General features: G+C 37.0%; 2 pseudogenes; both read right to left on the bottom strand.

The window, feature by feature from the left end:
• Positions 1-1,923: 1,923 nt before the first annotated feature.
• Positions 1,924-3,559, bottom strand: LOC126706719 (uncharacterized protein At4g06744-like; annotated as a pseudogene).
• A 4,668-nt stretch (positions 3,560-8,227) lies between these two features.
• Positions 8,228-12,834, bottom strand: LOC126704996 (leucine-rich repeat extensin-like protein 3; annotated as a pseudogene).
• Between the last annotated feature and the right edge of the window lie 3,963 nt (positions 12,835-16,797).

The following is a 16,797-nucleotide window of genomic DNA, read 5'->3' as shown; positions in this document are numbered from 1 at the left end:
GATGACACCAACTACTGTGACATTTTGTCACATAGTCGAACAACTCATAAATAATTAAAGAATAACAAAATCAAAGAAGTCTTTTGTTTTTTTTTTTTTTTTTTTTTTTTTTTTTAAATAATTACTCACAAAGGATAGGAAATGCGATTAACTACTAAATTCTAACACAAAACATACTCCTATTTATATAATTAATTTTGAATCAAACTTTCCGTTTATTATATAAGCAATAGATGTATACATATCAAACAATATAAATTTAGCACAATAGAATAGGAAAAAAATGCTATCTTTTCACGATTCCACTTTTATTTGTTGTACTTTCTTTTCACTTTTTATATAAATATATTGATGATTCGGACTTATGAAATTGAATTTTGGTCATTTCCATTAAGAAAGAAGATAGTGCCATGGCCAATTGAGTTACAAGTTGTTGCTCTTCTTATTTTACTATTTCTCCTGTATTTTAATAAATAAAAATATATTTAGCAATTTTAAGATCATATCTCTTTTCACAATTATTCTATATAGCAAACTGTAATTACAAAATATGAAGTGAGCCTAAAAGGAAGCTAGGCTCAATCAAGCTTGAAGAAAATACGTCGCAAAAACGATCATCAACATTAGCCTCCATGCAAATATGGCACTTGCAATAGGTCATAACATGCCCTTGGGCACGTTGCCCAGGCCATGGCAAGCCCCGTGGGCACACAGGAAAGGCCATGGTATGCCCTGTGGGCATGCTGTCGGAGACCCCATACCTATGTAATGTTCTACATCTGAAGCCACGAGCATTCCCACAACAACAACGCTGGAGCCATGAAGTAGGCATAGGACACAGGGATGACTTCAAGGTTTTGCCAATGCCCTATGCCAACCGGGGGATGTATTGGGAATGACTGCTTTGGCAGTCTTCTTTAGGTGTCAAACAATCATCTCACAACTTGTATGGACAAGTAAATCCAACTATAATTAGGTATTTGCTACTTTCAAATGAACCCACACTTTTTTTTCCCCACCCCCAAAGCCTGCCAAATTAAGGTATATTTATTTGGAGGGATTTGAGGGAGGATGAAAAATTAAAAAAAAGAAAGTTGAAAAGAGTATTTTTAATGGGTGTTTGGTTGGGAAAGAGAAAGGAAAAAAAAGTGGTGGAGCCAAGAGCTTTCTCTCCAAACCCATCAAAATGTTTTTTTCTCCAAAATAAGGAGAAAACGAGGAGAAACCCCAATATACTAAGCTGAAGAAAATACCAATGTGTACTTGCACATGGGTTTCGTCATTTCCCTGCCAATTTTTTTTTTTTTTCCTTCCTTTAATTTTTGTTTATGTTATTCTGTCTCTCTGTGTTACCTCAAGTTTCTGTTTTTTTTTTTTTTAATTTTTTTTTATGCTCATCTACTGTTGGCTCATACTATTTTTTTAAAAAAAAATTTGAAGTGCCCATACACAATTTTTTAATTATAAAATGTGTTACTTTTTTTTTTCTTTTTAATTGTTAGTTTATAGTTTATACCAACTTCATTTTTTATTTTCTTATTTTTCTTCTTAATCAAAAAAATAACTTTTTATCTTTCCAATTTTTCATACTCACAACCAAAATTAAATAAGAAAAAACTAAATTTCTTTTATCCTCCCACTTTTCACACCTCCAATCAAACAAACGTTACACAAACGTTAAAGTTACAACAAATTTGTGGCACAAACAATGTAATCGACGTCCAACATTGTTTCAAAGAAAATTCTTCTGGCATTAATTGCGCCATAAATTACCAAACCAGAAAAGAGAAAGAAATAGTGGGCTTTAGTTGTACAATGTTGACATGCACAGAGACCGGAGCAGACTTGACCATAAGCAAAGGATGAAATATTGTTCAAAGAAAATAAAAGATGAAATAAGCAATACGGATTGAACCAATCTCATGAAGACAATCTGATGAATCCATTTATGATCGACGATATTCAGTGATACATTAATTCCATCAATTAGCATCTGCTCAAGTCAAGATGGCCATTGCTTATTTATAACTTTACAAATGTTAAGAGAATAAACAGACAAGCAAATACAATACAAAGGCCCTTCATGGATCATGACTTAACCTTATTAAGTCAATTTAGAGCAGGAAAATCACAACCTATGCGGTTTAAGAGTATCATAGGATCTTGGTGACGGAGCTACAGCCATTGGTTGATTATCAGAGGCACCAAGTGAACCTGTATAATGGTTACATGAAATTACTTTGTGCAAGGATTGCAGATTGGGGCAAGCGGGGCACTTGGAGAAAAATGCAGTACAATCAGCCTCTGATCTCTGATTAGGAAGGCCTAGAATGCAATTTTTCCTAACATCAAGTATCTTTTTGTCAATCAACTTCCTGCATTTAGGACCAACCTGAGTGAAGTAGTTGTATGATAAGGAGAAGTTAGACAGATTAGGCAACTCACAAACAGCCTCAGGAACCTCCCCATAGAACTGGTTTCGAGCCAGGTTGAGCAGCTCTATTTTGACCAAGCACTGAAATGACTGTGGTATTGGACCTATCAACTGGTTGAAGCTCACATCAAAAACTGTGGCCTTCTTTAATAACCCAATTTCAGATGGCAAGCACCCAGTGAGATTGTTGCCCAAGAAGAGCACCTCAAGAAGGGTTTCTGAAGCCTGGCCAATGGTTCTTGGGATTGGCCCAGTGAACATGTTGTTGGCCAGAGTGAGATAAAGGGCTGGCGTGGAGCCAAGATTACTTGGAAGGTTTTGCTGGAATTTGTTGTTGTTGATGAAAAGTACGTCCACATCTAAGGTGAACACTTTAGGTGGAACTGTGCCAGCGAAATCGTTAAACCGGAGGTCCAAGAAAGTCAAATATTTGGCAGCAAGAACTTGATAGGGGAAACTGCCACAGAGCTTGTTGTTACTAAGGTCCAGCTCGTAGAAGTATGGATTTTCGGATATTTTGCTGGGGATGTCACCGGTGAAATTGTTGGAGTTTGCGTGGAAGAATGTTAGGTCTTTTAACTCTTCAACGAATTCAGAGAGTAGAAGTTGATTATTGTGACCGTTGAGCCCACACCCATTGAAGTCTATTCCAGCAACTGCTAGTTTCTTGTCCGTTGGATAATTGGCACAGGCTATGCCAGTGTAGTTGCATACTTTTAGGTACTCGCCATTCCAGTTCTTTACACAGCCTTTTGGGTCATCCTTGACTTTAAATTTGAACTTTTGAAGTACTTTGTTGGCCTCTTTTAATCTCGAGTAGGGGTCTGAAGGTGGTGGCGGTGGAGGTGGTGGAGGTGGTGGCGGAGGAGGTGGGGGGCAAATGGGTTTAGGAGGTGGTGGTGGTGGATGAAGGCATTTAGGTGGTGGAGGAGGAGGAGGAGGTGGTGGTGGGGGTGGAGGAGGAGGGCATCTAGGAGTAGGTGGAGGAGGAGAAGTATGGCTATAGCCACCACCAAAAGCAACTTCATTGTACAAACATAAAAGCAACAAGAGACATGGTAGGAAAAACCAAGAAGAAAATGGGATGGTGCCCATTTCTGACACTTTTTGAGATTGGAAAGAGTTCGTAACATATACCTATATATATATATATATACCTATATATATATATATATATAAAAAGACTAAGTGTAGACTTACACTACATCAGTCAAGGCGGGCTAAGGCCCACCGAACTTAAAAAAAAAGGGGGATTGTCTAATATTACTTTAAATATAAACTACTATATGTATAAACTTGTCCTATTCCTTCGTATTATTGTTAAAAGTAGAACCTATTCCCGTAGGTTTTGAGAAAATAAAAATATTCTATTGATTTCTCTCTTAAACAAAATATCTGGGCCTGTCTCAAATTTTCTTTTAGTCAAGTCAAAGTCTTTCCCAAATTTTAAACTGGTACAGAAAAATTCAAAAAATAATTGATACAAAGAAGAAAGAACTAGTAATAAAAGCATCCGGTCCATTCCTTAGCCCATAGCCCAAATATATTACTGGTTTGGTTTCTCTCTTAAAATTCATTTGGGCCTTTCTGAAATTCTAAATTAGTATAGAAAAACCCAGAAAAAATTGATACAATGAACTAAGAAAAGCATCTGGTACATTCCTTAGCCCATTGCCCTTCCAAATACATCGTAAAAGCAACTTTCAACATATTCCCAGACCTGCAATATCCACTATCCTATGATTCCTATCCAGTATATCAAAAAATTTCTATCTTTTAAACACCCCCCCCCCCCCCCCCCCCCAAAAAAAAAATCAAAAATAAATCCTTTTTCAGTAAATCAGAATTAATCCTCCTAATAATTTAAAAAAAAAAAAAAAAAAACTAACTGTACTAAACAAAATTCCCTTAAGCGGTTAAGCCTGAGCATTACCTAAGTCGGACTCAACCGAATGCTTACAACTTCCATTCACGACCGACGCAGGTTTCGTCCAAATCAATAATTATCAGTAGTACATTGGCATCATCTATCTATGCAGATACATTACACCAAAATAACAAATAATTATCCTGATTCTTGATAACTGTGTATTTGCCTAGAAAGGATGACTATCTACTTGAGTTGGTGTGCTTTACAGCTTGGTGTGTTTTAAGTTTTATTTTTCTTAATAATATTAAATTTTCTATTATTTTATATGTGCAAACTGCAAAGTACTAAAATGTTTTCTATTGTTTAGCCAAAAAAAAAAAAAAATGTCTTCTATTATTTTAATTTAAGCTTTATATATGTTTTGTAACAATCAGCCAAATTTTTAGTGTTCTATTATTCTATTTCATATTTATTAGTTTTGATATTGGTTGTATCTTCTCTGTTATTGTTTTGTTTCTTTGATATTTATATTATATTTGATAGTAATGATTTGAGTAATGAATTAAATTAAATTATTGTTATTGGCTTGTTTATTATATATTTAAATTTGATAGTTGTAGGGATATATGTAATTGTCATATTGCTTTAATCATATTCATTAGTGGAAAAAGAACACTCGTTACTTCTTTAATAAAAAATGTATTTTTGATTTCATATCAAGGAGAATCATTGTCTTCCACATTAAGTAAACTAGTTTGTAACCCCATGCATTAGCATGGATACACTTAAAAATATATAATAAGATGCATAATATAATTCTTATATATATAATTTAAATACTATTGATAGTCATTTTTATATTTTGTTAACTCTTTAAAAAAACTTGTAAAGATATTATTAAGTATAAAATGTAAATTGTCCATATTTAAAAAAAAAAAAAAAAAAAAATCATTGTGAAGCATTTTTTTTTTTTTACAATTTATTTATTCTAAACTCTTTGGTTTTTGTACTTAATAACTCACTTAGATGAATATTTATGATGCGATCCCACATTTGATTCTAAAATTAAGAAATAAAATTCTTTAAGAATAAATTTATTTAGGACACATTGCGCAAAATTGGAACTCTAATTTGGAATTTTAATTTGAGTTTCTCTCAGTTTCACCTATGATTATATATATAGATTCTGTCTTTCACACTGAGAAAAACCTTCCATTCCATGCTAAAGAAACTCAAAAAAAAAAAAACTTATTAGGAATTTGAGACAATATTCAACATATGCTAGTGATTTGTAAAGAGTTTTATAGATACTCTTGTTCATTTGATTACGTGAAACTTGATTTGTTCAAGTTTTTTTAACATCTTCTACCTCAAGTGTTGCATTTGATGATATAATTTGTATGTTAGTAATGAAACTACTAACATAAGCCAAAGGTGTAAGAATATTCTATCGAAGTTTGATCATTACACTAATAAGAGTGTGGTGTTTAGAACTAAAGGATTTGATGTTTCAGGTTGGTGGAATAGCAATGACAATAAGTAATCCTGATGCGAAGGATATTTTGGCTATTATTGTGACAACAATTGCCTTAAAATCCGCTTTTAGCACTAGCAGGAGACTGTTGAGTCCATACTGTAACCATCTCCATCATGATACCTTACAAACATTGGTGCAAAATTGGTTATGGAGTGAACTTAAAGATTTTTTTTTTTTTTTTTGGTGTTTAATTCATAATTGTATGACTATATTATTTATTACATATTTAATATGGTTTATTTTGTTTGTCAGATCTTTACCTATGCCGAAAGTTGCAACAATTCAAAACATTCTTGATGATCATGAAGAACATGAAGAGAAGGAAAGTCGGGCTAATGGACATGTATCTAATATCCATATTCTCAGATTCCCCCCCCCCCCTCTCAAAATGTTCCCTTTTGTTGATGATTATGAAGACCATGAAGATTTTGTAAACCACTGAAATGGCTTTAGATGTCAAATTTTTTAGTTTTGTTCTTTTGGATATTAAGGAATGGGCTTGCAAACTGGCTGATTGTGTGCCAGTTTTAGTTTCTTATTCAATCTTGGTAAAGATTTGATGTTTTTAATGGATCATCATTTATACTGATTTCATTGGCTGATGGTGGTTTGAGTAGAAATGGAATTTTGGACATCTAAGCTTGTATATATCTTTATCCTTCTAAAATTTCCTACATGTATCTACTTTCCATAACCTTATGCTCTTGTTGTAATATGTAAAATATGCCTAATCTATTTTTTTTCGTTTTAGGTTCCTCTTGACATTGGTTATTATAGCAACAATCAGTTGTTGGATGATGTAACATGTAAGTTTGTCTTTAACTATGAGAACCGGAAGTCCATTTGATTTGAAGATATATGTAAAAATTCATTTTTAATATGTGCACATCTTTAGGCTGGGACCTATATCCTTTTGTATTTAGAATAGAAAAGTCATTGCTACGTGTATCTTTGAAGTGTTTGATATAAATGTTTAAGCTTAAATGTTTAATATTTGATAGGTTCATTGTGCACCAAGAAGCCTTTTTGGGTGGAGGATTTCCTGGAAAATGATAATAGCGGGCCATACACCTACTAGGAGAAGAAAAAAAATCCAAACAATCATTCACTCAAGACATTCAGTAGTAGTTTAATTGTTATGTTAGAGTGTGTAGTATGACCCACCAATCTCTCCTTATTTGCTTTTTGGAGCCCAAATTATGCAAATGGATTTTCTGTTCACATTTTCATTCCATCTACTCTAGCATAATTTTCAAAAGCTTTGGCTTTGTTTTTTTTTTTTGGGAATGTAGGGTAGATTATTTTCCTTCATTTTATTTTGGTCCTTCTATTGTATTATATCTATCATTGAATTATGTAGTTGGTATTATTCGGTTGTTCTTAATACTGTTCTGTTTGTTGAAATTTTTGGTCATTTTTTGAACTTTTTAGATTCTAGTGGCTTTCTAGTGATGGGTAGGTCTTAGATTTTTTGACATACATAAAAATTTTTACAATTAGCTATATGCATGGTTTATGGTTCTAATTAAAATGACATTTTAAACATGGCATGGCCTAACTTTTAATATATAGCATGGTTCTACCTTGTGTTCATAATATATAGCATGGCCTAACTTTTAAACATTTGAGTGTCTCAAGTGCAAACAAGATTTAGAATCCATTAAAAAAAAAAAAAAAAAACTAAGAAGAATTGGTTTTTAGTTTTGAAAAGCCTGGATGCAGAATCACATTTTTAACTAAAAATTATTTTAATCTAATAAATAAAAGATAATAATAATAATAAATGGTTCAGGCCAACTGTGGAAATCCACGTGTCAGAAATTTGGGAAGGAATTGGGTAGAGGCGCTAATCAGGTTTCGAGGTCTGGTATCCACTAGTAAAAATTTCGGGTCGGGTTTAGCCCTTTAGGTAACTCATTCCAAACTGGGCCATAGCCATACGGTTGGCTGGTCCGGTCAAAGAGAGAGAGAAGATGGGTATTAATTGTACGTACCAGTTCAATGGCTTAGTTTGTGACAAGCTGAGGGTTTTACACCCTATCCGTATGAATTATGCACCCATGGCATGGCTTTTAGACCTGTAGTTGTACAATGTTGACGTGCACAGAACGCACTTGACAATAAGCAATTAAAGGATGAAATAAGCAATACGCATTGAAACAACCTCGTGAACACAATCTGATGAATCCAATTTATGATCGACGATATATATTCAGTGCTACACTACTTAACGTCAATTTGCATCTGCTCAAGTCAAGATGCCCATTGCTTAATATTCATAACTAAACAAATATTAAAAGAGAATAACAAACATATGCAAATATAATACAAAGGCGCGCCCTTCATGACTTAACCTTATTAAGTCAATTTAGATGAGGAAATTAAATCACAACTTTTGCGGTATAAGAGTATTATAGGATCTTGGTGAAGGAGCTACAGCCATTGGTTGGTTATCAGAGGCATCAAGTGAACCTGAATAATGCTGGTTAGTAAGACGTGGAACTTTCTTCAAGGACAGCGGATGGGGGCAAGCGTGGTACTTGTTCTTAGAGAAAAATGCAGCACATTCTTCCTTTGATCTCTGATTAGAAAGGCCTAGAATGCAATTCTTCCTTACATCAAGTATCTTTTTGTCGATCAATTTCCTGCATATAGGACCAACCTGAGTGAAGTAGTTGTATGATAAGGAGAAGTTAGACAAATTAGGCAGCTTGCAAATAGCCTCAGGAACCTCCCCATAGAACTGGTTTTGAGCCAAGACAAGCAGCTCTTTTTTGAACAAACAGTACTGAAATGAGAGTGGTATTGGACCCATCAACTGGTTGAAGCTCACATCGAAAACTGTGGCATTTTTGAGTAACCCAATTTCATATGGCAAGCACCCATCGAGTCTGTTGCCTAAGAAGAGCACCTCAAGCAGAGTGTCTTTAGCATTGCCAATGCTTTGTGGGATTGGCCCGTTGAACAAGTTATTGGCGACAGTGAGATAAAAGCCTGGCGTGTTGCCAAGATTACTAGGAAAGAGTATCGTAAAAATAGTTGTTGTTGATGAACAGTACGTCCACGTCTAAGTTGAACACTTGAGGTGGAACCTTGTCATGGAAATTGTTAAACCGGAGGTCCAAGAATGTCAACTGTTTGGCTGCAAGAACTTCACATGGGAAACTACCAGTTAACTTGTTACTAAGGTCCAGCTCGTACAAGTACGGAATTTTGGATATATCTTTTGGGATGACACCGGTGAAATTGTTGGAGTTTGCGTGGAAGAATGTTGAGTCTTCTAACTTCTCAAGGAAATCAGAGAGTGGAAGTTGATTATTATAACCGTTAAGCCCACACCCATTGAGGTCTATTCCAGCAACTGCCACAAGTTTGTCGGATGGATATGGGCACAGGCGATGCCCTTGTAGCTGCATACCTTAAGATTGTTGCCATTCCCCTTTTTGGACAGCCTTTTGGGTCATCCTTGACTCTCTTTTTTGAAGCGTTGAAGTACAGAGAATGCCTTGTTTAATCGCTTGTAAATGTCAAGTTTAGGTGGAGGCAGTGGAGGTGGTGGGGGCGGTGGTGGTGGTGGAGGAGGCAGTGGAGGGCAAATGGGTTCAAGAGGAGGAGGAGGAGGGCATTCAAGAGTGGGAACAGGATTATAGCCACCACCTATGATAATTTCCAATGTTTCCCTATTGGACTTAACAACCTCATTACCAAAGCCACTTCATTGTACAAACACAAAAATTATACATGTCAAAACGGGTCAGAATTTTCTGATTCAACCCGACTTGACCCCAAAAATACCCAACCTAGACCCGATTTTTTTGACTTGAAGCAAAAACTTGTGACCCGACCCATATTTTTTGCAGGTCAACCCGACCTGAACCCGAATCATATTTTTAAAACTTTTTTTTTGGTAAAAAAATAATAAAATTAAGACAAGATTGGTTTAATTGTTTATTGTGAGTTTTAAGGAAACAATTGATACATTTACATAACTGTATGTAAATTAATTGAAAGATAAATGGTTGAGCATTCTGTGATAAGTAAAGATTTTTAGATATCAAATAGCAAAGTACATGCTAAGATAATCTAGTTACAGTTCACAAGTGTGAAAATAGTGAAGCCAAAGTATCAAATTAGCATAAATTATGAATTCTTAGACCTATTTTTTTTAAAAAAATAATGTTCAAAATAAACGACTTTTTAAAATAAATTATGATATTTTCTAGAGTGTGTGTTGTTTAACAATGATATAATATTCATAAAAGATACCATGTATAAATAAATAAGCAATCAAACTTTAATGTATATCTCAAATTAAAATAGAGTGTCAACCACAATTGATAATAGATTATAAAATTAATTTTCAAGATTGTAAATTTCTTATATGTTTTTATTTTTTATCAAATGAGTTATCCAATAAGTCATTTGTATTTTTTTTTTTTTTTTTCATTTTGAAATGTTGATATTAGGTAGAAATAAAACTTGTATATTCGTTTTACTTATCTTTATATTATTTTGTTTTAGATAGTAATATTAGGATTTGTATAATTTTAAAATTATTCAATAAGTATTTGTAAGGACTAGATTTGAGTTCTTAGCCTAGTCGATGGATGGACCTAGGCCCAAAAATGCCAAAATAATAAATTTGTAGAGAATGGATTGGAAAACTAGGTTAAAATGAGTTGGATAACAAATAAAATGAACTCAATTAACAAGAACAGGAAAGTAGATTGAATTAACCCAAAGAAAATCATCCTCGGCACAGTCCGAGGAAGTTAGCTCTTATATATTTCTTATAGGTTTGATTACAAAGTTGGCTCCTGATTGCTACAGTGTTTCTCTCTTGATTTCGATCCCTTCTCCATAGAGGGTCTCTTCTATTATATAGTTCTCCTTAGGCAATCTTGGCTCTTCACTTGTTGATCATCCAAGCCACCACTTGAGTGCTTGTCCTATTGGACACCCTCTCAGTCTCTCTATGTGTTGGGGTAGCTAATGCAACACTGTTTAGGGGTTTTCTCCACATTAATACAGCTAGAAAGTTAGCTGCAGAGCATTCAATGCGGTGGTAGCAGCTTTCACCATAGATATTTTAGAACTCCTCCTTGTCCTGTGTTCCCATAGTGCTTATTCGTATCAATAGAATGTTCCTGGGACGTTCACTCGGACAGTAGACCACCTCTACAGACCTCGGCCTTCGTTAGCCGAGGAGGCATTCATCCTCAGCACAACGGCCTGGGCCGTTATGATCAAAATTGACTTCTTCATTTGCTAACATAGGCTCTCTTGACAATGTTTACCCTTCTTGGATGCCTTCCAGTCCTTGGCTTGGGCCTTAGGCCCATTATATACATAAATAATGAGTTCCTGGACCTAATACCCCTACAATAGCCCCTCGAGATTCTACTTTTTGGCTCCTTGGGAAGAAAGAAGGATTTTGACGTCACTATAGTTGCCCTGTGCTCTCTACATCCCACCTCTACCAATGAAGATGCCTTTTTAACTACCCAAGGCACGCTCTTGGTGCTTTGGCATTCAAGACACGCCTTCATTAAATTCTTACGGCTTCTTGTTCCCCACGTTTTACGATGTGATGCAAATCCAACGGCAAATGTTTTTGTTGGGTACGAGCGGGAATTTTCCCACTTCTAACTCCCTCCTTGATATAAATACCTCTCAAATCAACTTCTCATCTCACTTTAGCATTCATTTCGTTTTAGCGCACATACCTTGAACCTGCACACTTTTCCAACTCACCCGAGCCCTTACAAATACCAAAGGCCTGTCCGAGGACACTTTTATTCTTTCAGAAAGTCTTCTTGAACTTTTACTCTTTATTTTTCTATACACTCTTCTTTTCTCTTTGTCTTTTCCTCAACGGCTCCATTTTCTTTTCTCAATCTTCTTAGTCCCTTCCCACCTTTCCAAAAATGGGTAGATTTGAAAGTTTGGTAGACTTCGAGGAGGGGATAGAGAACTTTAGAGCTCAATATAGGATCCCCCTAAGAATAGGTATTAGATATTGTAAGGAAGGGCAATGGTTTGAAGAAAGGCGAGAGGGGGAGGTAGTGATCCCAATGATTGCTTTCATAGAGGGTGGGATGAGAATTCCCATGGGCACCGTGACCAGAGATTACCTTAGGGCTTATAGGTTAGCCCCCACCCAATGTGTCCCAAATGTATTTAGGATTTTAAGGTGCGTAGATGCCCTTAACGAAAAAATGGGTTTAGGGCTTACCCACCATGATGTCAACTGGGTTTATAACCTCCACCATCTGAAGAGGCAAGGGTATTACTTAAAGTCTAGGTATCCCGAGGTTAGGCTCATTCAATGCCTTCCTGAATCCAACAAAGGCCTAAATAAGGATTTCCTAATCGTGTCAGGGGAATGGTGCGATGGCCTTCCCTGCCCAATGAGAGAGGGGCAGTTAGGTGGGGTTTCTAGGTCTAGGGCGTTCATTTTAAAGTTCTCTTTTCTTTTTCTTTTATTTGTTCCATTTTTACTTCTAACAAGAGAAATTTTTTTTTTGTCTTCTTGATGGTTTTGCAGATAGACACGCAACTGAGCCGAACTTCAATTTGGTCAACAAAGAGAGCCTAGATAAAATACTCCGGGCCAAGGTTTTCGTACACAAGGATGGCCAACTGCGAACGGCCCACTTAATCTTAGGGTACAAGCCAATCTCGTCTGGTTTTCAAGCACCAAAGTGCGTGATTAAAGCCAAGGACCCCTGTCTACACTGCATTAGCGTCGTCACTCTAGGTTTTCTCCTTCCCGGTCCCATCCCAGAAGGAGTTCTAACCACTAACCCTATTCCCGAGGATATACCCAAGGCGGAGTTGTCATCTCAACAAGCTGTCGAGGAGGAGGCCACACCATTTCAGCTTGCCATTAATGAGGAGGAAGAGGTAGTTGACATCTCCGAATTCGAAGACAATTTTGAAGTCTTCAACCACTTTCCATCTCCAAAAGTCCCTGCCAAAGGCTCTAGCCATTCCCCTTCTGTCCAAGTGAGCTAAGCACAAGAAGACATGGGGATACAACGTAAACCGAGGTCTAGCCTCATAGAGGTGATGGAGTCCCAAGTAAAGGGAAAGGCACAAGAGGTAGCCGTTCAAACTATACTCCCCCCTTTTCCCACTCCTCATGACCCCCAACAAGAGATAGCTGACAAGAAAAGGAAAAGATAACAAAAAGGGAAGGAGGTGACAGAAGAGGGCCAAGGTGGCCTCCCCTAAGAGATAGAGCCTCAAAGAGGGGCCAAAGTTGCCAAAACTGGCCAGACAAAGTCCTAGCAGATGGGGTACCCGGAGATAAAGGATGAAACCTTTGTACCAAGGTTCCAAACTGGAACCCTCCTTTGGTGCTAGATGGGTCCCCTTTCCCTGCTAACTCATCGATCAGGAACTTCCAAAAAGGTAAAGCCGGGCATGTAGCAGATGTTGTAGAGCAAACTCTATTACTACCCAAAGACATGGTCGACCTGAGGACCATGAAGTGTTTCTAAGTTTAAAAAGAAACCTTGCCATGGTAAGCCTTATTGCTTTTCTTTTTTCTTCTCCCCCTTTTTTTTTTTTTTTTTTTATAATTTGTTATTTTATACTAACCACCAAGTTTCCTTTGCAGGTTGTTCAAGTAGCCTTTAGAGCCAAGAAGTTGGTGGACATCTCCCACCGACAAATGAAGGATGAGGAGAGTTGGAGAGTAGCTGCTGTTGAGGCCTTCGAGGTGGTCGATAAGAGGCTGAAAGAGACAGATGCCAAGCTTATAGAGGCAGAAAGGGGTTGGAAAAGTGCCAAGGCAGCAGTGGAAAGTGTTGAAAGGCAGGCGGAGACTCAGCACAAGCAACTCCGCCTGACCGAGGACGAGCTTGCCACTACTCGGGATCAGATCAAACTGCTAAAGAAAAAGTTAGAAGATGCTGAGAAGGCCAAGGACTAGGCCGAACAAGAAGGCTACGACGTGGGGGTAGCCAAGACCGAGGAATCCCTCCGGGCCAAGGTCGCGGGGATGTGTAGAGCATACTGCTCCTAAGTGTGGAGTGAGGCTTTCAACCGAGCAGGGGTTGATGCCTCCTCGGCACTGAGGAAAGCAAAAAATGTGTACTACCCCCCCCCCCCCCCCGTAATCCGAGCGCTAGGTTCTTCGGCCTCTCTAGATGATGCGGACCCCACTGTTGTAAGCCATATTGAGGAGGCCTTGCCAAGGACCCTTCTCAATCCAACAGCCTTGAAGAAGTGGTAGAGCAGGCCGACCAAGCTGACAAAGCAAAAGAAGTCCCTAAGGAGGTTTCTGCTGAGATCACAAAACCTTCAAACATACCCAAAGATTCTTCCAAGGAAGGGATGGGTTCTCAAAACATGGAATTGGTTTTGGCAACTTTTCCCATCCCTGCCAAGGAAGATCCCAAGGGTAAAGATACGGCACCCTCAATAGTAGTAACTACTCAACCCATCAAGACCTCCAAGGAAAAACTTGTAATAAAGATGAAGCCATGAATGCTTTTTTGTTGTTTATTTGCTTCTTCTTTTTCTTTCTTCTTGTTTTTTTTTTTTTTTTTTGGCTCACAGAACTTGTAGTTCAACTTGATCCTATGTAATCAACTCAGCCTTTTTCTAAGGCTTAAGTTAATGGTAATCATAAGTTTTTCTTTCATACTTATGATGTTTGCAGTGATATTAACATGATTTTTATATTATCCAATACTTAACTGATTTAAAGATGGGATATGGTACCATTTGATAATTTAGCATAAGTGGCAGTACAATTATTGCACCTTACATGATTAACAACGAAACAAATTAAGCACATAAAATCCATAATCTCAATCAAGTGTAATTTGAACTTTAAAGACATACATGATGGTAAAGCGTCCACTCATCCCAGATCCCTTTTGGTTCCCCAATTCCTAGTAAGTCTAAGAAACTAGGGGTGATATTCAATGCTTAAACTAGCTTATGCACATACTTTCAAATGCTTTAAATGAATCTAATGAGTGTTCACTTGGTCCTGCTATTATAACAATGATATTTACCATTTAGCATGGCCAGTTTAACTTAATACTTAGACAAATAACATTAAATGTGAACTTACCCAATATATGTGGTCTGAGGAACCATGCATAATACTCAGGAAAATAATAGGAAGTATTGATTTACTCAAGGTATGTGGTCTGAGGAGCCAGACATGATCTAAGTTCTGTTTGGTACTTAGATTGATGTCAGGAAGTATTAATTTACCCGAGGTATGTGGTTCAAGGACTAGGCATGACCAAGGTTATGTTTAATGCTTAGAAAAATGATTATAAGATATCAATTTATCCAAGGTATGTGGTCCGAGGATCCAAGCATAACTAAGGTTCTGTTTGATACTTAGATTGATGTCAAGAAGTATTAATTTACCCGAGGTATGTGGTCCGAAGAACCAAACATGACCAAAGTTCTATTTAATACTTAGAAAAATGATTACAAGATTTCAATTTACCTAAAGTATGTGGTCTGAGGATCCAGGCATGACCAAAGTTCTGTTTGATACTTAGATTGATGCCAAGAAGTATTAATTTATCCGAGGTATGTGGTCTGAGGACCAAGCATGACCAAGGTTCTATTTAATACTTAGAAAAACGATTACAAGATATCAATTTACCCAAGGTATGTGGTCTGAGGATTTAGGCATGACCAAGGTTCTATTTGATACTTAGATTGATGTCAGGAAGTATTAATTTACCTGAGGTATGTGATCCGAGGAATCAGGCATGACCAAGGTTTTGTTTAATACTTAGAAAAATGAGTACAAGATATCAATTTACCCAAGGTATATGGTCTGAGGATTCAGGCATGACCAAAGTTCTGTTTGATACTTAGATTGATACCAGGAAGTATTAATTTATCCAAGGTATATAGTCTGAGGACCAAACATGACTAAGGTTCTGTTTAATACTTAGAAAAACGATTGCAAGATATCAATTTACCTAAGATATGTGGTCCGAGAATTCAGGCATGACCAAGGTTCTGTTTGATACTTAGATAGATAGTAGAACACATGACACACAATATAAAAAACTCAAATATGGTGAAAAAAACTTTCATTAATAGTAATACCTTCTCAGGTTATTTACATTCTAGGGACATGGTATAGCGTTTTCCTCTAGATCTTCAAGATAATATGCTCCTATTCTGGTCACCAATGTGATACGATATGGCCCTTCCCAGTTGGGTCCCAATTTTCCTCATGCTGGGTTCTTTGCAGTTCCTAAAACCTTTCTTAAGACCAAGTCTCTAACTGTCAATGATCGTTGCTTTACATTGGCATCATACCCTTATTTGAGCTTGTGTTAATAGTTGGCCAATTGGACCATGGCATTTTCTCTTCGTTTTTCAATTAAGTCCAAGCTCTTCTCCAATAGCCCATCATTGCTGCTTGGGGTGAAAGAACTTGTTCTTAGTGTGGGGAATCCAATTTCTAGAGAACAGCCTCGGCACCATAAGTCATTGAAAAGGGCGTCTCCCCTGTGGATCTACGGGGCATAGTTCGGTATGTACAAAGGACGTGTGGCAGTTCTTCCACCCATTTTCCCTTGCGTCGTCCAGCCTCTTTTTAAGCCCGCTAACTATGACTTTATTAACAACTTCGTCCTGCCCGTTCTCTTGTGGATATGTCGGGGTAGAATATCTATTTGTTATGCCTAGATCACAGCAATAACTCCTGAAGGCCTTGCTATCAAACTACAATCCGCTGTCCAAGATGAGTGTATAAGGGATTCCAAACCGAGTGACAATATTCTTCCAAATAAATTTATTAGCATCCGCATCTCTGATATTTGCCAAAGGTTCAATTTCAGCCCACTTGGTAACGTCATTCGTGCCGACCAACAAATATCTTTTATTCCCTGCCGCTTTAGGGAAAGGACCTACAATGTCCAATCCCCATTGAGTAAAAGGCCAAGGGCTAGACAGTGG

This window comes from Quercus robur, chromosome 11 (assembly GCF_932294415.1).
Source record: "Quercus robur chromosome 11, dhQueRobu3.1, whole genome shotgun sequence".
NCBI lineage: Eukaryota > Viridiplantae > Streptophyta > Magnoliopsida > Fagales > Fagaceae > Quercus > Quercus robur.
Note: the sequence above shows the minus strand (reverse complement) of the source record. Positions and strands in the feature narration are given on the sequence as shown.